At 47.9% G+C, this 26,105-nt stretch overlaps 1 protein-coding gene across 3 annotated transcripts in view; it reads right to left on the bottom strand.

The window, feature by feature from the left end:
• RAI1 (retinoic acid induced 1) overlaps window positions 1-25,827 on the bottom strand; it is a 120,505-nt gene extending 94,678 nt beyond the window's left edge. For all 3 annotated transcript variants that reach the window (XR_016282448.1, XM_089539633.1, XM_089539634.1), the window contains exon 1: window positions 25,469-25,827. The gene's annotated coding sequence lies outside the window, so the exon portion shown is untranslated. The remainder of the gene's footprint in view (window positions 1-25,468) is intronic.
• Between the last annotated feature and the right edge of the window lie 278 nt (window positions 25,828-26,105).

The raw sequence follows: 26,105 nt of genomic DNA, 5'->3' as shown, positions 1-26,105 counted from the left end.
ACTCACCCAAGTGAGTTTCCTTAACCAAGCAAGATACTGAACCTTGATCTCCAGTTGTAGTCCAACGCTCAAACCACTGTGTCATGCTGGCTCAGTTTAGCTGGCACAACTTAGGAGTCTGATTTTTCCAACTTCCCACATATAAAAAGCACTGAAAAATGCTATTTGGGAGAGCTGCACATAAATATATGCCTATATGTATGTGTGATACATACACGCATATATGGTATAAGCATACAAAAAAGCAGGCCAGGAAAGAAATGGAAGTGTGAAAATCTGAAGTTCACGGATTGATTTGAAGAAATTTTTGGCTGCGTGCCTTTGGACTAAGGAAATGCACTTTCCCATTCCTAGCAAATCGGGGAAGCTGAGCTTTCATTCGTGTCCTCCACGCTGCCAGTCCCTAGAAGGAAGCATGATGTCAGTTGTTCCGCTGCAGTATTCAGGGCCAGATTTATGCACAAGCCCCTCGGCATCCCATACCTTCCAACATTTCGCAGAGGAACATGGAGATGCATGTGGCCAAGCGCCATTAGAATGAGGTCAAGATGGCCAAAGTTGTGAATGAGGAGGAACACACAAGTTAGGAGAGGTTGCAACAGTTTGCTTTTGCCTGAGCCTCCTGGGAATGGTGAGATCCATGTGATTGACACTGGGTGCCTTTTTGTGCCCCTGCATCGCAACGGAGGGCTCCCAGGAACAATGGGACACCGGAGCTTCCCCAATGTCCCATTGTTACTGGGAGCCCTCCATTGCGATGCAGGGATGGCTGTTCCCCCATGTATCCCGGTGGTGTGTCACTTAGTTAAAAGACACAAAAAGACACCCAGTGTCAATCACATGGATGGTTGTCTAGTTCTGACCTCAGAATAAGCAACTCACCGCAGTGGCAGTAGGTAGCACAGAGGGACATGTTGTAAACAGCCACTTAGCATCATAACGGAGGGCTCCGGATCTTCCGGGAAGATCCAAAGCAAAAGGTGAGGGTCTTTTGAAACATTTTAAGGGGGGGTGGATATATGGTAGGTTCAGTGCTGAACTGGCCACATGTTATCCAGACAATGTGAAGTTGGAGTTTGCACCAGAACCGGGATTTGGGTGCTGCGGTGTTGGGATTCATTGCAGCGGGAATGGCAGAGATGCAGACAGGACCACAGTTTGTAGCACATGAGGACAAAGAGGAGGCAGGAGGAGAGAGAAACTGGGACATTTGGAAAGCTGGGGAGAAAGTGGGATGGCAGAGCATTAATTGGGACTATCCCCGCCAAATCGGGACAGTTGGAGAACATGGCATCCATGCAGTGCCATCTCCCCGCGAACAGCTGTGGGCTGGGGCTGGAAATGAGCAAGTAGCACCATCTCTCCGCAGCGCTGCAAGAAGAAAAGACAAGCACCTCCGGAGCGCCTTAATGAATCCGGGCCCATTAGCATGCCAGCGATTCACCTGGGAGAGTAATCTCCGGTGGGGGAACCTTCGACGGGGACCCGTGAGCTTTCATGGCCAATTTATGTACTGGCATGTAATGCGCTCTGTTAGAGGCAGTCCGTGTGGAAATGTCATTGTACTTAGAAGTCATTAGCTTGGGGATGGAGGAGAAAGAGACAAGAGGATGGGGGGAGAGGGAAAGGCGGATGGAGGGATGAGGGAGAGATAGGGAAGGCAAAGGGAAAAAATTAATTTAATTAAAAAGAATCTTTTGAGCCTGGCTCTCGGTTCGTGTGGTTTGGGAGACTTGGCAGAGATCTGGAGAACAGCAGGCAAGGAAAATGAAGGTTATTGGAGCTCCTGATTTCGAAAAGAAAACTGATGCTAATAATAAAAATATAGGAACAGAAGACTTTTCATAGATGAGGAAATAGCCTCCCCCCGTCCACCTTTTCTCCGTCTCAAGACAATCCACTTATTTACTGCCGGTTTTCCTGCAATTTTCCTTTTAAAAAAGAAAGCCTCTAAGCTTCTTTCAACTTGATGACTCCATATCCTGAACAGTATTAACACCCATCATTCGTAGCCGGGGTCTTGGCTAATAAATCTCCCACCATTCGATGGGAAAAGGCTTCAGATTGATGGCAGCGCATACAAAAGAAACGCTTGCGCATGGTGAAAACTGAAGGTCTAGCCTAGAGAGGTGGGAAAGCATTCTCTGGGCATGCACAGATGTCTTCTATTTATATAGCGCTGTAGATTTGCACAGATTTTTCTATCTTGTCTGGCGTGTCGTAGTGGTTTGAATGTTGGACTCTGACTCTGGAGACTAGAGTTCAATTCATTGCTTGGTCATGAAACCCATTGGGTCACACACTCTCAGCCTCTGGGGAAAGCCATGGCAAACCTCCTCTGAACAATCTTGCCAAGAAAATCCCATGCTAGGTTTCACCTGAGGGTCGCCGTAAGTCGGAAATGACTTGGAGGCACACCGCAACAACTCATATCCAAAGCTCTCAGGGCGGTACACAATGAAATCAATTTAAAACAATAAATAACAACCATAGTCTTAAAAAACAATATTAAATCCTTTTATCATCAGTTAAAAACCAGACAGTTATAAACCCAATTGTACCATTATTAGACATGCACAGCCTGGATAAAACCAGCGAGGCCCAAAGGCTTTAATGGAAAGCCGTGTTTTGACTCGGTGCCAAAATGATCCCAATGTTGAGTCCAATGGAGACTCCAGAGGGAGGTCATCTCAAAACTGGGGTGCCCCCACTGAGAAGACCCTCTCCCATGTCCTACCACAATATACTTCCTCTACTGGTAAAACACAGAGGAGGGCCCCTCTAGTAAATCTCAACTTTCAGACAGGCATGTATCTGAAAACAAACTTTCAAATGCGTTACCCAACAGTTTCTACTTGCAGTGTGAAAAACGGCAAACGTCTAGGCCATGTTCTGTTATATATATATATATGTTCCTGCACCTAGAATGACCCCAGGGAGTGCAAACAGGGGAAATTGTCTTTTGTGGGCATGCGGGAGGGAAGTTTTTGGAGGAAGGTTTTGTAGTAACACTTGGGACATAGATCGAACTTTCCTTATTGCTTGCACTAGGCTGTGGCACAATACAGTTGGCCCTCCACACCTGCGGCTTTGACTTTTGCAGATTTGATTATTCATGGATTTGATTAATATGTCTTCTCTAGGAATACAGGATATTTACGCAACCCCCTCCCCCCCTTTGTGTTTTCTGGGGTTTTCATATGGAAAAAACATGCATTTCTCCCTGCAACATTTCAGGATGTTGAACACAGGGAAAAGTCTTTGGAGGAATATTCATCTTCTCTTTTAGCCGGGCGAAAACTGCCGTAATTTATTTCTGCACATGTGCAAAGGTGAAATAGTTAAGGACTGACATGCATAGTAGGAATTGTCCAACAGTCCAGATGTTGTTGGACTGCAACTCCCAGCATGCTGCAACCACACCAGGGCCACATACATGGCTAAGAGAGAAAAGGAACGAGAGGAGAGAGGGTTGACAACGATGATCAGAGACTAGCTTAACACCGGCGATTCAGAGTCGCTCCCGGAGGGATTTTCCTCCCTTTACTTTTAAAGCAAAGTCAAACCTCCTGCCGTCGCAATGGCAATACGTGTTTATTCCTTCGATGTGTGTGGCCCACATAGGATCCAAGAGTAACAAACAGCAGCCTCTCTGACTTCCCTTGAAATGCGCTTGGCAGCCCCAGCGGTTAGAAGAAGAAGATCTTTTTTCTTAACAAGGCACAGAGATTTTGCACAGACGGAGAAAGAACCATCTTTATCGCCACCATGTTACAAGACGATATCCTGCTTCCTGTTCTTGTGTACAAAAGAGAGGCCCCATATTTCTATTAACTCTTCAATGGTTGCCACCACCATTCCCAGGGATCCCCCAAATTCAGCATCCTGGGCTGCGTCTACACTGCGGAATTAGTGCAGTTTGGTACCGCTTTAACTGCCCTGGCTCAATGCTATGGAATCCTGAGATTTGTAGTTTTGTGAGATATTCATCTTTCTCCGGTGCCACAACAAACTACAAATCCAAGGATGCCATAGGATAGTGTGCCATGGCAGTTAGAGCAGTGTCAAAGTGCATTAATTCTGCAATGTGGCAGCAGCCCAGGTTGGAGGCCATGAAAAGGTTTCATTTGCCCGCCTTATTTATCGACTTCCAGCTTTCCAGAGGCCTTTCGCACCCTGTGAGGCATGGGGGCTCACATCTACGCATGCATCAAACCCAAGCCCTGGGGAGGGTGACGGCACAGAGGTCTTGTCTGAAAATTTTCTTCGAAGCAAGCAAGCCTCATATCAACAAAAAAGATGCCTCCCGGCCCATCGCGCAAAAAGAAAGTGCTGAAGAGGTCATACTGTGGGGTCACATTGCTACCAAAAAAGGACAAAAACAGATTCCTAGAGGCATCCCAGCAGATTCTCAGCCTGGGTTTCTGTTAACCTTGATAGCAGATCGATACATCTGTAATTGATTGGTTATCGGCCGTCTCTCAATTGCTTGGACAATCTGATGGACGGACCAGGGCTTACGTTTGGAGATGACCTATGTCCGCTGGTCAAATCCACCTGGGATTTTAACGCTTGAGACCAAGGGCGGGGAAACTGTAGCTTTCCACCAAACTTGACATCCCCCAAAAAATTTGGGGGAAGGGCAAAAATCACCCCCTAAGAATCAAATCACTATTCCTAGAAGCTTCCGGGAGCGTTGCAGGACCTGAAACCATCAACTAAACCAGGGGTAGGCAATCTTTTTGAGCTGGGGGTCGGGTTGCTGTCCCTCAGACAACTGGGGGGCTGAAGCAAAAAAATAAATAATTAAATAATTTTTTTTAAAAATTAAATATATAAATAAACCAGGACAAATGTAGGACAAAATTTTCAAATGGAAGACACTTTTTTTAAAAAAAATGGAGGACACGTGAAAAAAATTGCTGATTTTTTAAAAAATGTTAATATAAATGCATGTTTCTGAGGCTTCTATAGACAATTGCCCCCCAAAGGCCCCGGCGGCAATCGGCGGCAGGACCGGGCTGGGGCTGGTCCCAAGGCCTTGCCGGGCTGTATCCGGCTCACGGGCCGCAGGTTGCCTACCCCTGAACTAAACTATACAAAATCAGCTGCATATGACCAGGAACAAAACCCAGGCCCAATTTGGGGGCAAGGGAGACTCAATGGAACATATGCATGGGGGTCGCCAGATATTTTGCATAGGGATGGAAGGAGAAGACAAACGAAATTGCAGCGGTGGAGGTCTCCACCACCACCACTGAACAGAAACCCTGGCCAAAATGTTCCCCTTCTGGGGAATGCCTGAGTTCCCTTAATTCATGCATGCATGCATCCATCTCTTTATTTATATTCAGTCCTTCTGGGGCCCTGTCTGCACAGGCAAAACAAAATATCCTTCCTCTGTCCTCTCAGCAGGAAGTTCGGCCAATGCACAGCCCAAATGCCAGCTCTGGTACCAACAGTCCAGATGATATCCAGCCCATTCAGCCTCAAACCTGGGTTATAGCCCCCTTAATCCTCTTACACAAACTCACTATTTGCTCCCAATCTTCCCGGAAGATCCAAAGCCCTTCATTGCATCTCCATTGCAAAAAAGGAGCCATCCTAACTTCCCTCGGGTGGGAGTTCAAAACTGTCGGAGCCGCTTCCAAGAAGGTCTTCTCCTGTGTTCCCACCATCCATGCCTCTGACGGTGCTGGGATACAGGGAAGAGCCTCCACTGAAGATCTTATTGCTTCGATAGGTTCATATGGGAAGATAACAGTTTGTCAAACAGCCTAGGCCTGAGCTGCATCAGGCTTTGAATTGTGTCCAGATACAGACCAGAAGCCAGTGACTGTTGTGCCAATCTTTTCTCTCTATCACTACCATCCATGGACCAACGTAATGTTGAAGTCTGAGCATTGGACTAGGACTTTGGGGGACCAGACTCCAAATCCCCTCTCAGCCAAGGAAACCCATTGGGGTGACTATGGATAAGTCATACTCTTCTCTCAGCCTCAGAGGACAACCATCACAAACCTCTTCTCAACAGATCCTGCCAAGTCATGCCCGTGATACATTTGCCTTAGACTACCATAAATTAGAAATGGCTTGAAGGCCAAAACAAGAACAAGTACAATCAGTCCTCCACATTTGCAGCTTTGACTTTTGTGGGTGTGATTATTCCCTGATTTGATTAATATGTTCTCTCTAGGTGCTCCAATGTGATTCTGCTTGAGGTTCACCATACAGTCATGCTGGAGGACCTAGAGACTTCTAGAGAAAACACTTCTCTAGGCATGTGTAGGTCCTCCAGCATGTTTCTATGGTCAGTCTCTGGCAGATATTGACCACAAAGTTGCGCTGGAGGACCTAGGGATTCCTAGAGAGGTGTTAAGTCAGGTTAAAATAATAATGGTCTTTTATTTGTGGGTTTGCAACCCATAACTTCAGTGCATGTAGACGATTAGCACTGTGCTACTGCACTAGCATCATTAGATCCATTTCATGTACCCACCGGATTCTAGTCATGTTCTCTTCTTCCTTGCATATCCTTCACCTTCTTCTCAACACTGCCACTGCCATTGTTCACAACTGCCTGGGCACAGGTACTTCTTCATTAAAATAGTCTCTCTCTCAGTCTCTTTCACACTCTTTCTCTCTGTTGGATGAAGGAGCCAGATTCCCTTCCCGGTGCATCAAAGCCAAACAACTGCAGGCAAGCAAGCGTCATTAATTAGCAGCAGATGGCGATGCGTGACAGGTAGCTGTGTACCTGCAGTTGCATCCCCTTCCTACCAAAAAGGGCTTTGGGCTTCAAGGCTTTTCCAGTTCCCAAGCCTGCTGAACAGGGAGAGGGTCAGTCATACATTCCAGTGGCAGCTGGGGACGGCCTATGCAGAGATATTAAAGGAGGAACGGGTGCCAAATTGGGATGGTGGCGCATTTGCAAAAAAAAGAAAGAAAGAAAGCCTGGGGATTGCGGAAGAAGGGAAGGAAAAGAGAGGGGGGGAAGAAAGAACGAGTGAGAAAGAGCCCTTTGGAGCTGAGACAATCAGCCATGTTCAAACGGCATGGGAGAGATAACACAGCAGAAAGCAGAGGAGCCTTGCGCCTCCCGTCTTCCCGCAAAGGATTTACTGGAGGCGCATTAATGGGCCTGCTCAGTATTCCACTCCAGACGGCGGATAATGCCTTTGCCAAACTAACTGCAATAAATTAATTAAATTAATCGGCTGTGCTGCGCCCGTCCCCACCCGACCACGCTATGAAAAGCTGTGGCTGAGCCGGGAGGGCCACTTTCTCTCCTGAAGAGCTTGGGACCTGGTCCCCCCATGCTCTCCCACCTCCTCCGATGCCGTCAAACCAACCCCATCCCCAGTGGTGCCCTCTTCAGATCCCAGGTTTTCGGCGGCACGGTATGCCACCTGCCTCATTCCGCTAATCGCCGTCCTGGCGCTTTAGATCACATTAGTTTTCCGTGTAATTAAGACTGTCCAGGAGGGCACGCAGCTGCTTTGCGCGGTCGTTCCCTCTTACCCGTCAACGTGCCTCCTGCACAGATAGGTGCAATTAACCAACCCTGTTCACAGTCATTAAGCATTAATGCACCTCATTAGCATAAGAACGGGAAGGAGACTTTGATGAGGGGAGGGAAACCCTGTTGGAGAAAGAGAGAGATGGACATGTGAGATGGGAAGAGAAGGAGGCTACTGGTGGGGCCCAATCAACCAACCGGGAACCTCTCCGGAGCAACGACCACCACCTTTGCCCCCTCCTAGCCATAAAGGAGGGTTGGGCATCTTAGATTATTCTGCTTTTAAGGCAATTAGGAGAACTATTAAAATACTGAACCCATGGAATATGCCGAACCCCTGCGTCTCTTTTGACACAGGGCCTTCAAGAAAGGAGAGACAATGGCTAACTGTTCCAAGTCGAGGCTCACGGCACCTCCAACAAAGGACTCCTGTCTTGTCGGATTCGGCCATATTGGGATGTGTTATGTGAGACTCTCCACACACACACACACCCTGGTGCAAACAAAGAAGCACTTTCCATTAAGAGATGCCATTAAGCCCATTATGCAATGTATAAGAAAAAGAGAGAAGGTGATGAACGAGGGAAAGCGAGCCATGGAAAGAAAGGGAGTGGGTTGGAGGAGGAAGCAATGGTGTCCTTGAAGAACAGAAATCAAAATGGCCCCCGTTTTGCCGGTCAGAATGGGTACAATCCAGGATGACAACCCTAGCTTGTGCAGTTCCTCCATGCACACTGTATTTTAAGGGAGCCAGGTGAGGATGGGACAGAGGAGAGTGCAAACAGTGCTGCCAGTATCAGCCCATTCTGGGTGCCAGTTGTGAAGTCAACTCGTCTCTCTACGGATCCGGAAGCCCTGACCGTAAGCCAAGTTTTGACATCAGTGAAGATATGGCTTTATTTGCCATCACAGGAAGGAGTGAATCTGGAGAGATCAGGTTCATCACCAGGAAGATCTGGAGAGGGTCCCCTGATCCCTTAGGAGGCACTTTATTACAACCTTATTACAGATGGCCTTCCATATCTATGGATCCTTTATCCACAGATCCAACCATCCGTGAGTTTAAAAATATGCCAAAATGATATAAATATTCCAATAAATAAATATTCCAAAAAGATGTAAATATAAAAAGCAAAGCTTGGTTTTGCCATTTTATATAAGGGACATAGGTTTACTATGCCACTGTTGCGAACGGGATTTGAGCATCCACGGATTTTGGTATCCATGGGGAGTAGAGGTTCTGGAACCAAACCCCAGCAGATGTGAATCATCCACTGTATTACAATCTTATCATCACTGAACCTTACAGTTGGAAGAGGCCACAAGGGCCACCTAGTCCAACCCTCTGCCACGGAGGAATAGACAGATAGTAAAATTCCCGAAAGATGGCCAACCAACCTCTGTTTAAAGACCTCAAAAAATGCAGAGTCCCTCGCACTCTGCGGCAGTCTATTCCACCTCCCTATCTTCTGTCCTCATCAAATGTCCCTGTAATGATAAAGGGATGGAGAGAAAACCTTTGTAAGAACTGGGCAGGATCGTGGAGACTGTTTTTAAGTACAGTCAGCCCTCCACATTCACATTCATTGGGGTTAAGAGCAGAGGACCCCCATAAAAAGTGGAAAAAACACAAATTTAAAAAATACTATTTTCTTAACCCAAGATAACACTTCTCTAGGAATCTCTTAAGTCCTCCAGCACAACTCTATGGCCAATCTCAGACACTGACCATAGAATTGTGCTAGAGGACCTTTACGAATCTCTAGGTCCTCCAATGTGACTTTTGGTGGAGGTTGACCACAAGGTTGTGCTGGAGGACCTAGATTCCTTGAGAGAACAGATTAATCAAATCTGTGAATAATCAAATCCGCCAAAGTCAAATCCGTATACACATTTTAAATAACACCCTGTCAACACCTGGATTCTACTCCGACCCACCCACCCCTAGTAACATAGCAGCTGCCAGATCTGGCTGAAAATGGACCCTTTTTCCATCCCCGTAGGAGAACAGCGGATGCTGGCAAGGACCCTCAATGAACTGGCGTGCAGAGCCTAGCCCTCTTGCCATCGGCTTTTTGTTTTTCTGCAATTGCAATTAGCCAGGATAGCAGCCGCAGGGCTGGAGGAGAAGGAAGGCCAGGCAGGCAAACTGGGAAGGCGGCACACTTTTTTCTCCCCTCGTCCTAAAAGGCCAAGCCAGCTGCCTGTAGCGTTTGCAGGTCTCTGCCTATTGTAGCGTCGGGAACATCTGAGCAGCCACGTTTTAGGTTTTGTTGTAAGCCCTTTCAATGGCAAAGGAAAGAGGGAAGGACAGAGGAGGAGGCTGGCTGGGAGTATGTGTGTGCAGAAAGAGGAGAGATGAGATACAGGCTTGGGAATGGAAAAACTCTCCTGCCAGAGAGGTGGAGAAGAGGCTGGGAGGCAATCAATGGCTCTTGGATGCTATTGCTCGGCTTCTTGGAAGCCAGCCTCCCTCCCGCAGCCATGCTACCCCCGTAGCTGTGACTTTGCCGTAGTGCTCAGGGGCTCGGTTCTGGCTCTATCTCTGGCACCAGCCGGCCTCCTTTGTCATTATTGGCGGAGAGCGCAGAGGTAGCAGCCAGCTCGCCCGGTGCAGAGAGATTACTCCTTGCTGCTTCGGCTGATCCTCGTCTTCCTCTCCAGTCCTCCCCCTCCTGCCCTTTTTTGGCTGACTCTCCTTGCTGAAAGGAGATCACGAGGAAGGGGAAATTGTTCTGCCTTCTCTTGCAAAGGGGAAGGCAGGCACCGCACTTGCAGGGCCAGGGCTAAACCCTGGCACGGTTCAAGTCAAAGCATCCTGACTTCCTTTGAAAGGGTAAGGTAGGCACCACGCTTGCAGGGCCAGGGCTAAAAACCTTGACACGGTTGAAGTCAAAGTGTTCTGCCTTCTCTTGCAAAGGGTAAAGTGGGTACCATACACTTGCAGAATCAGGGCTAAACCTTGACATGGTTTAAGTTAAGGCTAGAGAAGAAGAAAGGCAAAGGGAGGTGACTGCAGGAGGCAAGACCAGCAACCAGTTGTTGTTGTCATTATGTGCCTGACCTATGGTGTTCTTTGTGACCTATGGTGACCTAAACACCAGTGGCGGATTAGGACATCAGGAGCCCAGGGTTCAAATCCCAGTTTAAGCCATAAAGATCCACTGGGTGACCTTGGGCAAATCACACTCTCTCAGCCTCAAAAGAAGGCCATGTCAAATCTCCTCTGAACAATTCTTGCCAAGAAAACCCCACAATAGGTTCACCTTAGGGTTGCTGTGAATTGGAAACAAAGTGAAGGCATGCAACAAACAACAACAAACAAAAACAAATTCAAGGTCAGGGAAAGGAGGCATCATCTGAGTCTGGGGAGCTTTTCATGAAGCACTGGAGCTGCTCTTCTTGGCAAGGAGAACTGGACGGCTTGTTAGCAGCTGCTGCTCCTGCTACCTCTGGGCCTGGCCACGATAAGGGATGAGCAGAACCGCTTGGTCCAGATCCAGAAATAAAGAATTTTGGAGCAGAACAGAGGACAGATCTGTTTTGTGGTGCAAAAGCGTCCCTAGAGCGGATTACAAACTCTGGAGCCAATTTGTCAGCATGCCCTCCAAGTGTCCAAGTTTGGGACTTTCCCAATCAATTCCCTGCCATCCCACTTTCTCAGCTGCCTTTTTAAAATGTCCTGGTTTCTCTCTCCTCCTCCCACTTTGGCCATTACTTCAATTGTCAAAAATCAAGTTCAAAGTGCAAAAGTAGTTCACCCTTAACTCAGCAGAGAAGTAAGAGGACAAAAGAGGGCAGAATCTTGTGTTTTCCTGGAGGCTTTGTGCGTTTTCCCTCATTTGTACCTTTTGCAATCTTGACCACACTCTGATGTTGCTACGGCACATGTGCCCCAGTTTCCCTGTGTGAAATGTAGGAGGATATGGCTCCAGGTCTCTTTGAAGAAGCCTAGCTTGGCTAGGCATGTCCCTAGGACAAAGAAGCCTCACCCTGCAAACCCAGAAGCCTCCAGCATTAACACAAAACCCTCAGCCGCCACCCTTGGCCTGCCAAAGCCTTTGAAGGTACAAGCCAGCCCAGATGAAGACATGCTAAGCTATGCCAGGTTTTAAGAAACCAGAGCAGCAGTGCCAAATCGAGAAGTTTGGCAAACTGGCTGTGTTTTTCTCAATTTAGCAATCCCTCGGAACCAGAGGCCTTACAATATGTGGCCCTTCGGCACAGTTCTGGCTCCACTAGACTTCCCTTTAGACCGCAAAAAACAATGCTGCACAAAAACAAACATCCACATTTTTCCAGAAAACAAAGTTACTGTGCAGAAAATTCATTTTTCTTTTTGCATAGAAAAGATGTTTCCTGCATAAAAAGCAGCTTTTCCTGCGGAGAAGGTGCTGTTTTTCTAGGCAGGATACATGTCCCCACGAAATGTTGCCTTTGGTGTAGAAAATGCTAGTTTTCTATGCCAAAAGTGCTGTTTTCTCTGCAGAAAATGGTGTTTTCTGCACAAAAAGACAACATGCACTGTGTTGCACTGAATAAGTCCCAGATTATGTATAGTTTCCAAAAACTGGACAGTTTTCAATGCCTTTCTGAGAGGGAGGAGAAAAATGGTATTTGGATTTACGGACGCAGTGTGGTGTACTGGTTTGACCATTGGACTATGAATCTGCGGACCAGGGTTCGGATCCCAGCTTGGCCATGTAAACCCACTGGGTGACCAAGCCCACTCTCTCAGTCTCAGAGGATCGCAATGGCAAAACTCCTCTTAAAAACTCTTGCCAAGAAGGCCATTATAAGTCGGAAACAACTTGAAAGCACAAGTCGGTAAATTTGCCAAGGTTTTGCCTGCAAGAACAAAGTTTGCATAGATTTGCATCCCTATTTTCTGCTTTGAACATATCTTCGGCCCCAAATTTTGATGCGCTTATCATTTATCTAGGGAACCTCCTCCAGCCTGAGGGCTGCATTCAATTCCAGAGAAGTATTTCATGGGCCAAATTCAGTGGGTGGGACCAAAGCAAAAGGGCTGGGGTCAAATATATTGACTTATTTTTTCTTACATCCAAGAATGAAGCCTTCAGAGTTCATCTTTTCAGATTTGCAGGAGGATCCCGTTGGGAAGTTGGGAAGCAACCAGGTATTTGTGCCCTTCGGATGGCTGTGCCGTTTGAATGCCTATAGGGCCCCCCAGATGGGCACGTGAGGACACCAGGAGTCCCAGATTTGGCCCCAAATTCCCCACCCTTGGCCTAGATCTTGCCCCAACGAGACCCAGCTTGGCAGCCTGGGTGGTGAAACACTGCGAGAGTCACCTATCAACAAGATGAAGCCAGCTGCCACCGCCAAGTCGGGGCTCGGTTTGACGGCAGGTCCCAACACGAGAGGCTTCAAGAAGGGATCCCAGAAAAGCATCACAGGCCAGGGCTTGTCATCGCCACAGGCTTTGGCATCCCGTGAAAGGAGAAGCCAGGGAAAAGCAGGGTGTTTGCTATACAGAAATCTCATTTGCTCTGAACACCCTTTGGAGACAAGCGCTTCCTTTGCTCTTGACTTCTGCAGGAAGGGAAGAGGTTGGGTGGAAATGGGGTGGATGGCGCATACATTGGCCAAAAAGGGGGGCTTTCAACCCTCAGCTTCAGCTTAGGGCAGTGGTTCCCAACCTTTGGGGGTCGAACAGCCCTTTCACAGGGGTCACCTAAGACCCAGGGTTGTCGCCATAATCTATAATACTCTAGTGCACTGGTTCTCAACCTGTGGGTCATGGCATTAGGAAAGTTGAGAACCACTGGCTTAGGGGAAGACCATGTCCATGAATAGATGGGAAAAGGAACTCAGGTGTCATGTTGTGATGAGCTTTTGGAAACTCTGCAGGCTCAAGACAGCTAGAGACTCATTCCATGCAAAAAAAAACCACCACATTTTTAAAATCCAGAAAACTGGAGCTGAGACTCTACATCACAGTCTATATCTTGCGGCCTTACGAATCTGCAGCTATGTTGCAGAAACACAATAAAATCCTGCTAGGGAATTGCAAAGATGGACATCCAGGCACTGGCAAGAGTGCTCCAATGCACATCAGGCACTTCCAATGTACACTGCATACTTCTGTGGTGCTCCAGCACTTCCTAGCTGGTGTCTGGATGCACCTCAGAAGGGCCTGATGCGCACTGGAGTACCATGGCTCATCAGGTCATTGTGCATTAATCACTCCACCGTTGTGAAACGGACACCTGTATGTTGTAACATCACAGCAGCCCCTAAGCGAATATAGATATTGCACAACTACTCCCTATCCTCTTATATATAAGGAGAAGCAGCAATGAAGAGGTGATGTCTGTGGACATTTGGGCAAGAGGAATGAAACCCCCTTTCCATTGCTGTTGGGCGAAAAGCTGAATTCGACAACCATCTGAGAAGGGAAATAGTGTTTCATGGGGGGGAAAGGAAACACCCAACCAATCCTATTGTGCGTGGCATAAATCTTGGCACTGGGGGCCTTCACGCCTCCACACTATTGATAAAGCGAAACAAGTCTTAAATGTTTAATGAGCAAATAAACCTGTTAAGGGGATATGATTAACGGCCTGCCTCGGCGCTCTCTTTCTCTCTGGCAACGTTTAAAGCTTCTTTCCCTGCACCTTGGGGGGGTAGGGGGGTGGGTGGGAGGTGGAAATGGGTTGGCTGATTCCCTTTATTTTATTTTATTTTGTGCTGGGGGAAAGACGCATTCGGTGCGCAGGCGCATACGATGTGGAAACAGAATACTAAACCACATCCTTTGGCTCCAGAGCTGGAAACATGCCCACACGAGCCAATCGTACAGGTATGCCTTAGTGGATGGACAGATGCATTCCTGGGCATTGCTTCCTGAACAGAAAACTGGGCAGATTCAAATATATAGCCATGTTAGTCTGTAGAATCAGTACGTAGAGAGATCTTGTGGCACCTTTGAGACTAACTGAAAGAAAGAAATTGGCAGCAGGAGCTTTCGACGAAAGCTCCTGCTGCCAATTTCTTTCTTTCAGTTAGTCTCAAAGGTGCCGCAAGACCTCTATGTACAGAAAACTGGGCACTATGACAGGAATACTATGGAAAGAATAGGATGCAAAGGGATGTTCTCGCACCTTTGAGACTATCTGTGCAAAATAAGTTGTAGCAGACACCGACTGTGAATGGATCTATAGAGGAGAAGAAGGAACTGGGATGTAATTCCTTACTAATGTTAGCATGTTGGGGATGGCTGGTGAGGCTGGCTTATCTGCTCTCCCCTTTCCACCTTGTTTTGGTGTTCATGCATGCTCAGTAAGGCTTGCTCCATCTTCAATGTGGCATCCCTTCAAATACTTAAACAGGGCTCTCATATCACCTCCTAACTTTCTCTTTTCCAGGCTAAACATACCCAGGTCTCTAAGTCTTTCCACATAGGTCTTGGTGGTTTCCAGACCTTTCACCATTCTGGTCACTCTCCTTTGGACAGGTTCCATCTTTCCACATCCCTCTTGAATTGTGGTGCCCAGAACTGAACACAGTATCCCAGATGAGGCCTGACCAAAGCAGAACAGAGTGGGGCTATGACTTCCCTTGATCTAAGGACCAGTATGATGTTGTTGTTGTTGTTGTTGTTGTGCGCCTGCAAGCCATTTCCGACTTATGATGACCCTAAGGAGACCTTATCATGGGGTTTTCTTGCCAAGATTTGTTCAGAGGAGGTTTGGCAGTGCCTTCCCTTGAGGCTGGGAGTATGTGACTAGCCCAAAGACACCCAATGGGTGTCATGGCCAAGCTGGGATTCGAACCCTGGTCTCCAGAGCCATAGTCTGTCACTCAAAACACTATGCCATACTATGTTCCCTTGATTCGAGGGTTCTCACTCCAGAAGGAACTACAGAAATAAATAAATGAGAGATTTTCATTTCCCTCCAGGCTTCTGCCTGCCCAGAGCGCCTGGCATGGACCAGACTCTCTGCCACCCTCCCCTCCTTTCCCAGCTGAGATTAAGCTTCCAGCGATGCATGCCAGCGCCCGCAGCAGCAGCAACAGCGCGGATAGCAGCCCACATGAGAGTTAGCTGGAGGCACTCGGACAGCCGCCAAGGAAGCTGGCAGCCAAAGGAGAGCTGCGTGAAGGAGAGAAGACTATCGGGCATCAGCGGGAGGCTGTGTAAAGGACCGTCCATCAATCTGCAGCAGAGGGGGGAAGATATCCCATTTGGTTGGCACAAGGCTGCTGCTAGGGATTCGGTGGCATTTTTTGAGTCTCTGGGAAATGGCAAAGCAAAACTGAGGTTTTTTAAACAAGGGGGCTGGGATGTCTACTCCAGGTGCGGGCCCATACGCAAAATTATTTTGCTCCAAAACGCTAGATTGCAAGGACTGTCCGTTCTGGGGACGGCTGCCATTGCAAACTGCCTCATTATTTTCTTCCTCGCAAGCCTCCCTACTGCCAGCAGAGAGGAAGAGGCCACCATCACCGTTCAGCCACAAAAGATGAAAAGGCCCAGCAGTGGCCTCTTTGGATTGTCTCAGCTGTGCAACATGGCACTGCCGGCCCCACGGTTTCCTTGCAGGGAAGGGCAAGGGGGCAAGAGGTCACTCCAAAGGGCAACCAAGGGGAAACTCTGGCCAGCCTTCCTTCTCTCTGGACAACAGGAAGCTCACTTGGAAAATTCCACTGGATCCAAGCATCCCATGCTTATAAGATGACGTGCATTCTGGGCAATGTAGTTTATGCAGGTTTTGCATCCTGCACCGTTACCATTCTGAGGATGAGGTTAACGGTTTTGGTTTTTTACATCTTTGCCAAAGAGACAGTTCCGTGGCCTACATACCATATATACTCGACTATAAGTCAACCTCATTGATAAATCGAGGGCAGGTTTGGAGGCCAAAATTATGATTTTGCTATGACCTGTGGATAAGCCAAGGGTAAAACTTAGGGGGTTGTAACAAAGGATCTAAAGAATGAAGCAGAGGAAAGTAATGCCAAAGAATTTACAAAATTCCAGCAGCGTAATTGTTTGCCACGCTAAAGGCTGGATGGACGAGAGAACAGAGAAGGATCAGTGTTTCCAGATGACACTCTTGCCTTTCACCAAGGGATCGTTCCTTATTTTATCAGAGTTAAAGTACAATACTTACATTGACACATGGATAAGTCTAAGCAGGGTTTCTGGGGTCCATTTTTTGACTAAAATGTCTAGACTTATACATGAGTATATAAAATATTCAATAGACAGCTTCCTTATATTTTCATTGTTGCGCCTTTGTTGTTTCAAGAGTCAGCACAGTGCAGTGGGTTGAGTGCTGGACCAGGACTCCGGGAGACTCGGGTTCGAGTCATTGCACTGCAATCTGGAATTCCATCCTTACCACTGTTTGAGAGATTTGGGGAGCTACAGTCCAAAAGAAAGTATTTTCCCTCTTAGCTCTGACAAAGACACACACACAGAGGCTAAATTGGACTATGTTTTGCATGAATAAGCAGTATATCTTTAGAGCTGGAGAACATGTGGTCCTCTACATATTTTTTTACTCCCAGCATCCCTCCCAACTGTGGCTATACTGACAAAGGCTGATGGGCATTGCAGTCCAACAATATCTAGAGGGCTATAGGTTCCCACACCTGCCTCACTGTGTTGCATGACTTCAGAACATTGTAAAACAGCCATTCAGAACAACAACAACACAGCTTTATGTGGAGTCAGTGTAGAGCAAGGCCAAAATCACAATCATATCCCCTACAAGAGGGTCTCATTTGGCTGCTGACAAGCTGAATCATGTTCAAAGGAGGGAGACCAAAATGGCGTAAGGCTTGGAAACCTCAGTACATGAGAAGATGCCAAACTGGCAATCCACTATGGTAGCCACCATCTTTGCCTTGCGGTCCTTCACACTCTAAGATCCTATGAATCTAGGGAACAGTGGGAAGAGGAAACCAACGTTGCCCTTTCCAAACCCTATGATTTCATGATCTTAGCTGATGTGGTGCCCAAAATACGCAAGAACAGCTGGGGCCCCACTTGGGTCAGGGATGGTGAGGTTGGTGGCACGTCTGGACAAAGAGGACCGTAGCCAGCTGGGGAGGAACCATGCCGGAGATAAAGCCTATTTCCAGGCATTTCATCCCTATCCAGCTGCCGGCAGATGGAAGATGCATCCAGGTCACGAGGTGATGAGCAGCTTTTCCCAGTTGCCCTGTCTTTCTTGTACCTAAAGCTTGGCACCTGGGTATTGGAAAAGGTAGACCCAATGCAAAATGAACCCTCCTTTGGTGACAGCCCAGGGAATGTTTTTAAATATTAGGGGGAGCTCTATCCCCATTTCCACCGCCCCCGCTTTTCTCTTTCTCTGAGATGCTGCATTTGCCGCCCCGATGTGTTGCGGTAGAAAAATCTGGGGCTGGTTCCAGCTCCGCCGCAGCTGGAGACAGCAGGTTTTGTCGATGGCATTTGCTGCCGCGCGCGTCTGACATTGAACTCAGCCAGTCAGAACATCTCGCTGGCAGCAGGAGCCATGGGGAGGCAAGGGGGGCAAGGAGGTGTCAACGCCAAAGTGCCAGCCAGCCAGCGAGGCAGCTGCTCCTGCCTCCTTGCCTTTCCCCCTGTGCACAGAGAAAATAAAAAATTACAGGGTGGAGTGTTTTCTGGTTCCCCCCCACACTCTTTCATTCTCTCGTTCTTTTTTCCCCCTACGTTTTGTTTGTCAATCAAACAGATTGCTGCTCCCTCTCTCCTCTCCCTCTTTCTTACTGCAGGCCAATTGTTTCTGCTCCTGGAAGATAAGGGATTGAAGCTGGCTAGATTTAGAGGGCTTAGAAATCTTGGACCAGGGAATAGGGGCGATGCAGAAGGCAAGAAACGCACGTTCGGTGGCTGCCTCCATTCCTCTCTTTCATCCCCTGCTCTTTCTGTCCCCCCCCCCCTTTCTCTCCCTCCTCCATCTCTCCTCGTTCTCTCTGTCCTGATCTTTGCCTGGAGCAACCTCAGCCTCACAGCTCTCTTGCCATTTAATCTCCATCTCTCCCCCGGAGCCCAGGAGGGTTCAGTCTCTCTCTTCACACCAGATTGCCTCGGAGAAAGAAGTCCTCCTGACGCCTCCTGGGGCTCAGGGTAGCTCCTGCCCGCCTCCTCGCTGCTCTCCTTGAAGCTCGACTTTGAGGCAGGGATAAAGAATAAAAATACGCCGAATTGAGAAGCATCCAACTGAAGCGTCCAGTTTAAGGGAAGTCATAGTCCCATTGTGTTCTGCTTTGCAAAGAATTCACCTGGAGGGATCCCGCATCCAGTTCTGGGCACCAGCATTCAAGAAGGATATCGATAAGGTGGAACATGTCCAGAGAAGGGCAACTAAGATGGTCAACAGCCTGGAAACTAAGCCCAATGAGAAATCACTGAGAGACAGATATATTTAACTTGGGGAAGAGAAGACTGGGAGGTGACATGACTCAACAAAGTACAAAACCCACAAAGGAATGATACCTTTATTGGACAACCAAAATGCACACAATTGAAAAGCATGCAACTGAAGCGTCCAGATCAAGGGAAGTTATAGCCCCATTGGGTTCTTCATTGCTCAGAATTCACCTGGAGGAATCTCATGTCCAGTTCTGGGCACCACAATTCAATGCAAGAAGGATATAAATAAGGTAGGACATGTCCAGAGATGGGCAGCTAAGATGGTCAAAGGTCTGGAAACTAAGCCCAATGAGAAAGGACTAAGAAAGATGGAGAAAAGAAGCCTGAGAGGTGACGACAAAATCCAAAATTCACAAGAGAACAATACCTTTATTGGCCAGCCATTTAAATGCATGACTACTAAAAACAACAGAGCCAGACAATACCCTTTCCCCACAAGCAGTAATAATAGTAAGTTCCCAAAGGCCTCTTAGAACAAAAATCTTTTGCCTGCAGTAGACGACACCATTGTCACCTCTCCTGGGAGCGAGTTCGAAAGTTGAGGAGCAGCCACCAAGAAGGCCCTGTCTCCCATATTTCCACCAGATGAGCCTATAAGGGTAATGGGACAGACAGAAGGACCAAAGTGAAGATCTCCAAACAGGGGCAGTCTCATAGAGAGGAATACAGTCATTCACATAAGCTGGACCAGAGCCATACGGAGCCTTTATTGGTCACAATCAGCACTTTGGACTGTGTCCAAAACCAGACTGATATTTAATATTCAAATCACCTATAATGCACAAACCCTTCATAGGAGACCTCTAGACCTCTGCATTTCATCAGAGATGGTGATGCAGATGCTATTTCTCAGAGATATAAGGTATGAAAAGAACTGCAGCAAGTGGACAAGCGATCCTTCAAATTAGTAAAATACTGAGTTTAGGTCGAATGCTGTGGTTCCTGCCATGTTGGATCTGACTTTGAAAATCCCACAACAAAAGCTGCTTTGAACCAATCTGTTTAAAACAAACACACCAAACCAGTAAATGTGCATCACTGATGTTTGTACGTTGACAAGTGCTGGGTATTGTTTGTGAAATCTATGTGTCTATATATGCAGAAAGAGAAAGTATTTTTAACATTTTCCTGCAAAACCATTTGCGTCTTCATGCCGTCTTGAGCTTCTCCTGCTGAACCAGCTACCAGGATGTCCCAAAATTTGGATGTATTAGCAATAGCCAAAAGCAAACACACAGCTAATGAATGCACAGGTGTAACACCACAAAACCCATCATATAGTGTGAGAACTGTTGGAAACGCACGACAGGAATGCTCAGGCCGGAGAAGGTTGCACATCCCATGAGGTGCGCGCGTTTCATAAAAATCCGAGGCCCTGATATGGAGTAAACACATGCAAAGCAAGAACCAGCTGGATTTCAAAAATGGCCTTAGGAGAAAGAAACCTGTACAGTGAAAGCCAACAACTGAGAAAATGTGCAAAGAACCAACCTGCAGCTAGAAGCAGCAGAACTCAAACGCGACTCAGAGATCTGTGTTCAATCCTGGAGTGTTTCTCTGGCACCTCTGCCAGCCTTCAATATTCAGGGACCGTCCTCTTCTCGTTCTGTTTCAAACGCCCACTGAACCAGGTAAGCTCCAGCAGCAAGCAAATCCAGGCAGAAATTGCCGCCTTGCTGCAGCTGTTCCCGCTGTAGACAAGCTGCCTTCCGAATAGAAAACTACAGCTGAAGGTATGAGATGGATGCTAATGGCCTTTCTCCCGGGGGAAAGGATGGAAGGAGACAAACGTAAGAAGCAAATGCTTGGAACGCTCCAATGGCAAAACTACAAGGAGAATTTTCAAGGCCATCCTGTTCTTGCAAGGCAGGACGCAAGACAGAGACGGCAATAGCGGCAAGCGTGGGAGCGGATTTTACGCTCCTGAGATTCCCCAGGAACTGTTGGGAATATCCCCAAAATGGTGACGATGGCAGGTCTAGGGTCAAATTTTATGCTCCTGTGATACCCCAGGAACTGTAGGGGATGTCCCAAATATAAAGAATGCCCCAAATCTGATGATGACAAGTCTGGGGTCTAATTTTACACTCCTGAGATTCCCCAAAAGCTGTAGCGAATGTCCCCAAAATGAGGTGGGTCAGGAAGTGACGTGGCCAGAAATCCATAGAAAAGTATAAAAATCCCTTGTTTTGTCTTTAAGAACACTTCTCTAGGAAGCTCTAGGTCCTCCAGTGCAACTCTATGGCAGAGGTATGCACAGAATTGCACTGGAGGACCTACAAACATCTGACAGAGGTATGCACACAATTGCACTGGAGGACCTACAAAGGCCTAGAGAAGTGTTTCTCTAGGAATCTCTAGGTCCTCCAGTGTGTGACTCTATGGCCAACCTCTGGCAGAGTTGCATCAGAGGACCTAGAGATTCCTAGAGAGAACACATTAATCAAATCTGGGAATAATCAAATCCGCAAAAAGCCAAAGCTGAAAGTGAGGAGGGCCAACTGTAGTTTGTGGTGGCACCAGAGCTCCCTAACAGAGAAGACTAAGTATCTCACAAAACTACAAATCCCATTGCTTTGAGCCAGGGCAGTTAAAGCGATGCCTTCTGGGTGGAAAAGTATGTTGTCTCCCGCCATCAGACCCAGAAAAGGCTCCTGAAAAGGGAGGAGGTGTATTAAAAAATAATTTGCACCGGGTCTCAAATATACTAGGTGTGCCACTAGGATATATGCACATCAAAACCCACACACAAACAGCTGTCACATGTGTGATGTCTCATGCCGTTTCAATACAGGGCACCCACCATTAGCAAACTGACCCATAGGAGCAAAGGACATACACTCTGCTCCTGCCCCAAAGGCACCGGCCACGTTACTAATCATAGTAATTACAAAGAGGCAAAGTTTAGCTGCACAGGCTGGCAATTTCCAAGCTCAAAGATCTTGATTTATCCCCGAACTCACTTGACAGCCTCTGTTTCCAGCCTCACTCCCTTTCTCTCCTGGGTGTGAATCCTTACTCTGGCCTTCCTTACAGGACTGTTGTGACAGCTTACAGAGGTAACGTGGTTAGGCAAGGTGGTATATGCAAGCTAGTCATCGCCACCATTATTTATTTACCATCACCTGGCAGTTAATTCTTTTTACAGCTTCCAAAATCCCATCCCCATTAGCAAAGGGTATAAGAGTTCCCTCCCATTTTGGGGACTTTTTGGGGCGAATGAATGATTCACCTGAAAATTTTACAAAGTCCCCAAATATGAAAAGTTTCATGGCAGCTAACTATTTTGTTTTAAATGGTATATTTCAATATTTATTGGGGATCATTTCAATTCAAGAAAAATGTATGTGTGTTCTTTACATCCCTACTTGAAAATAGCTTCCAAGGCTTAGCCTAGCCCCAAATGTAATTTTGCAAGGAATTTTTGCTATTACTTATTTCGGGGGGGATCTACTCCACTCTGGAAACTCCACAGAGAGCCTTGGATCAAATCCCTACTATTCACGGAAACCCATTGGGTGACCTTAGACAAATCGCATACTCTCAGCCTCAGAGGAAGACCATAGCAAGGCAGGTTAACAATGGCAAAAAGGGTTACCATAAATGAGAGTCAATTTGAAGACAAGTGACAACAACAACAACTAGATGTTGTTGTACTGGAACTCCCAGCACCAGGGTGAGGAACGCTGGGAGATGCAGTCCAACGACATCTGGAGGCCTGCATGATTTTCACTCCAGGTTTACCTTTAAAAACATACCCATAGTCAAGCCGGGAATCGAATCTTACAGTAGTGGTTGGATGTTTGGAATGCAACTCTGGGGATAAGAGTTCGATTCCCAGCTTGACTATGAACCCCACTGGGTGACCTTGGGCAAGTCACACACTCTCAGCCTCAAGGGAAGGCCATGGCACGTTTCCTCTGAACACATCTGGCTGAGAAAACCTCATGATACCACCTTTAGGGTTGCCATAAATTGGAACCAACTTGAAGGCACAAGAAAACAACGAAGTGGTTCCTCCCTGCCCCACAGTCCTACACATTGCTGCCTGGTGCTAGTGACCCTGGTTAGCCAAGGGCAAGAGGGGTTCATGCCACCCCTTCCATGCCCATCGTCCACCTCGGAGGGGGTTCATTTGTTGTTTGTGCGTTCTTGTTTGGGCTATGATGTCAGCCGGCGCAAAGGGGTGGGTGGCGGGGAAGGGAACCACAACTCCCAGCTTCCTGGCTGCTGTGGGGTCCTTGGGTTCGTCTGGAGGCGAGGCGGAAGAGGCGAGAGGCCGGCCGAGAGGAGAGGAGGAGAGGCCTCCAATCCCACACACAAATATTCCTCTCCCCCTCCATCGCCACAGGAAATGGAGAGCAAGGAACCAAGGCTGGCTTCCTCTGCTGAGGAGAGAGGAAGTGCACCGTTGGGGCTCAGCTTTGTTTGCCCTCCGCCCCTTCCATTTCTCAAATCTGCTCTGAATCCCATCATCAGGTACAAATCCTTGGAATACATAAAACATTTCTCACCCCACAGAGACCCCTCTGAACATGGCACCCCCCATGCACCCCCTTCTTTCTCACACAAACCCAGAATCCCACTCAATAGGATACCTTCTTGTGGACCAACTTTCACTTCTCACTCTACAATAAGCCCTTCAAACATGGTACCCCCCTGTGTAATCCTTCCTCACCCTCAAACCCCACTAAGCATGGTACCCCTCTTGTGTACGACTTCCATGTCAAACATGGTTCCCCCCACGTGCCCCCTTCTCTTCCTGCCCCTCAAATATGGCACCCCTTTCTCTCCCCAACCCCAGAGACCCTCTCTGCGCATAGTGCCCCATGTGAAACCCCTTCTTTGCACCCCCCACATGTCCCCTGAACATGGTACCCCTTCATGTACCCCTTTTCTTTCTACAACCCCCACATGTCCCTCAAGTATGGTACCCCTCATGTACCCCCTTTCCTTTTGCACCCCACATGTCCCCTGAGTACGGTACCCCCCTAATAACCCTCTTCCTTTCTACAACCCCCACATGTCCTCTGAGTATGGTATCCCCTCATGTGCCCCCTTTCCTTTTGCATGTCCCCTGAGAACGGTACCCCCTCCTGTACCCCCTTTCTCTTTCCCCACAAGAAAGAGCATGATGCCCCTTCATGTACCCTCAGAGCAAACAGGAAAAAGAGGAGAAATCTCAGTTCTTTCTTTTCATTCTCTCCTTCCTTCCTTCCTTCCTTCCTTCCTTGTTTCTTTCTCCTGTGCGTGTGCAAAGTGCTGTTCTAGCAAACAGTTTTCCTGGGCAGCAGCCACCTCTGAAGGACTGCCAGGCCCAACCTGACCTCCAGCCAGTACCCTTTCTGACCCCTTCCTTCTCCCCAGTTACGGAGAAGGAGACAGCCATAGCTCAGGGGCAAAGCCCCTTTCTCCTGTGTCAAAGGTCCCTGGTTCAATTCCCACCAGAGCTGGGAGATAAGGAGCAGAGCTTCTTGTTGTTGTCGTGCTGGTTGTTGTGAGCCAACGTGGCACAGTGGTCTGAGTGAAGGACCACGACTCTGGAGGCCAGGGTTCGATTCGTAGCTTGGCCACACAAGGCAAACCTGCAAGTCACACTCTCTCAGCCTCAGGGGAAGGTAAGGGCAAGCCTCCTCTGAACAAATCTGGCCAAGAAAACCCAACAGTAGGCTTTAGGGTTACTATAAGTTGGAAAGACCCACAACAACAACCAGACAGCTCTCCCAACTATTAGGCAGGATAGACAATGCTGGCTTGGCGAGGAACCATCAATATTTGACTGTCCACAAGAGCAAAGAACTGCACCCCCAAATCCACTTTTTATGAAGTCACACACTAACACACACACACACACCCCAAACCTTGTTGCCACAAAATTTGGATGCGTTTGTCCTGTTTTTCGCCTTGTCTGTGAAAAATTCACATAAAACCCCAAAGCAGCTGAATGTGTTTGGGGCAGTCCAGAAGGGGAGGCAGGGATGTGGAGGTGTGGAATAAGGCAGGGGACCATTCACAAACACACACAACACAACCCACAAACACACCAAACCCACATCCTCTACAGTGGCCTCCCTTAGAAAACCCAGTGTCACCAGATCTTCTCCCTTGAGGCTCCTACATTTACATTCCTGGTTTCCAACAGATCCCCATTTACAGTCCTGGACTTTAGGGTTAGGAAAGAACGTGTGAAGGGGCCTGACACGCGTCAAGAAAGAACAGAAGGGAGAGAAAGCAAGGCAATGGAGCACCTCCAATTTCTGGATCAGACCCAACACTCTCTGGGACCCCCCCCCAGATCCTGGCTTTTCCTTGACACGCATTCCTAGACACGAGATGCATTCAGACGTGCAAGGAGGTCCTGATCTTGCACGCAAAGGAGTTGAAAGAAGACATCAGTCCAAGTTCCTCCTCTTTTCTGAAGCCAATGTTCAACCCGACACGGAGGTAAATCCTATGCACCCTATGGGTCTACTCTAAAGGGAAACGTCCAAGCCAAGGAAAGCAGAGAGAAAGACAAAGAAAGGGCTCCTTACCTTGCTCCCCTGCTCCTCCTCAACGAGTGAAGGAATCCCAGCTCGGATCTGGACCCCCAATTCCCTCCTGGGCTTCTTTCGCCTCCCAGCCATCAGATGCGCATCTATCCCGCAAGATCTGCCCGTGCAGACGCTCAACCAGAGGTTTGGAAGCCTTCCGGACCGGGGATGGAGAGAAGGAGGGAAAGGAGGGATGGAAAAAGAATTGTGGAGCTTGCAAGGGAAGGGGGGAATAAAGGAAAGGCGTTGGCTTAACAGATCTGAGGATCGCAGGGGTTGGTGAAAGGACCCCTAGCAAGGAGCTTTGCCTGCCATCTCTCATGGAAATGCAGAGAGGAAAAGAAAAGAAGGAGGGAATGAGAGAGAGAGAGAGAGAGAAAAGAGGGATGGAAGGAAGGAGGGAGGGAGGGAGGGAAGGAAAGGAAAGGAAGGAGGGGGGAATCCAGAGGCTGAACTGGAAGCCGTCGGAAGCGAGGGCTCCAATTTCCACACTCCCCTTTTTGCAGACACACAAACACACACTTCACACACACACAGCAAGCCACAAACCTGGATGGAGAGAGAAGAGAGAGAATGAGATCCAGTTGTGTTTGCAAGGAGCAACAGCGACCCCTGCTGCTCCTCGGTGGCACTGCGG

Source organism: Sceloporus occidentalis, unplaced genomic scaffold, assembly GCF_023333645.1.
Source record: "Sceloporus occidentalis isolate IW3139 unplaced genomic scaffold, rSceOcc1.0.p SCAF_10, whole genome shotgun sequence".
Taxonomy (NCBI): Eukaryota; Metazoa; Chordata; class Lepidosauria; order Squamata; family Phrynosomatidae; genus Sceloporus; species Sceloporus occidentalis.
The sequence above is the reverse complement of the archived record's forward strand: the minus strand, read 5'-3'. Positions and strand labels throughout refer to the sequence as shown.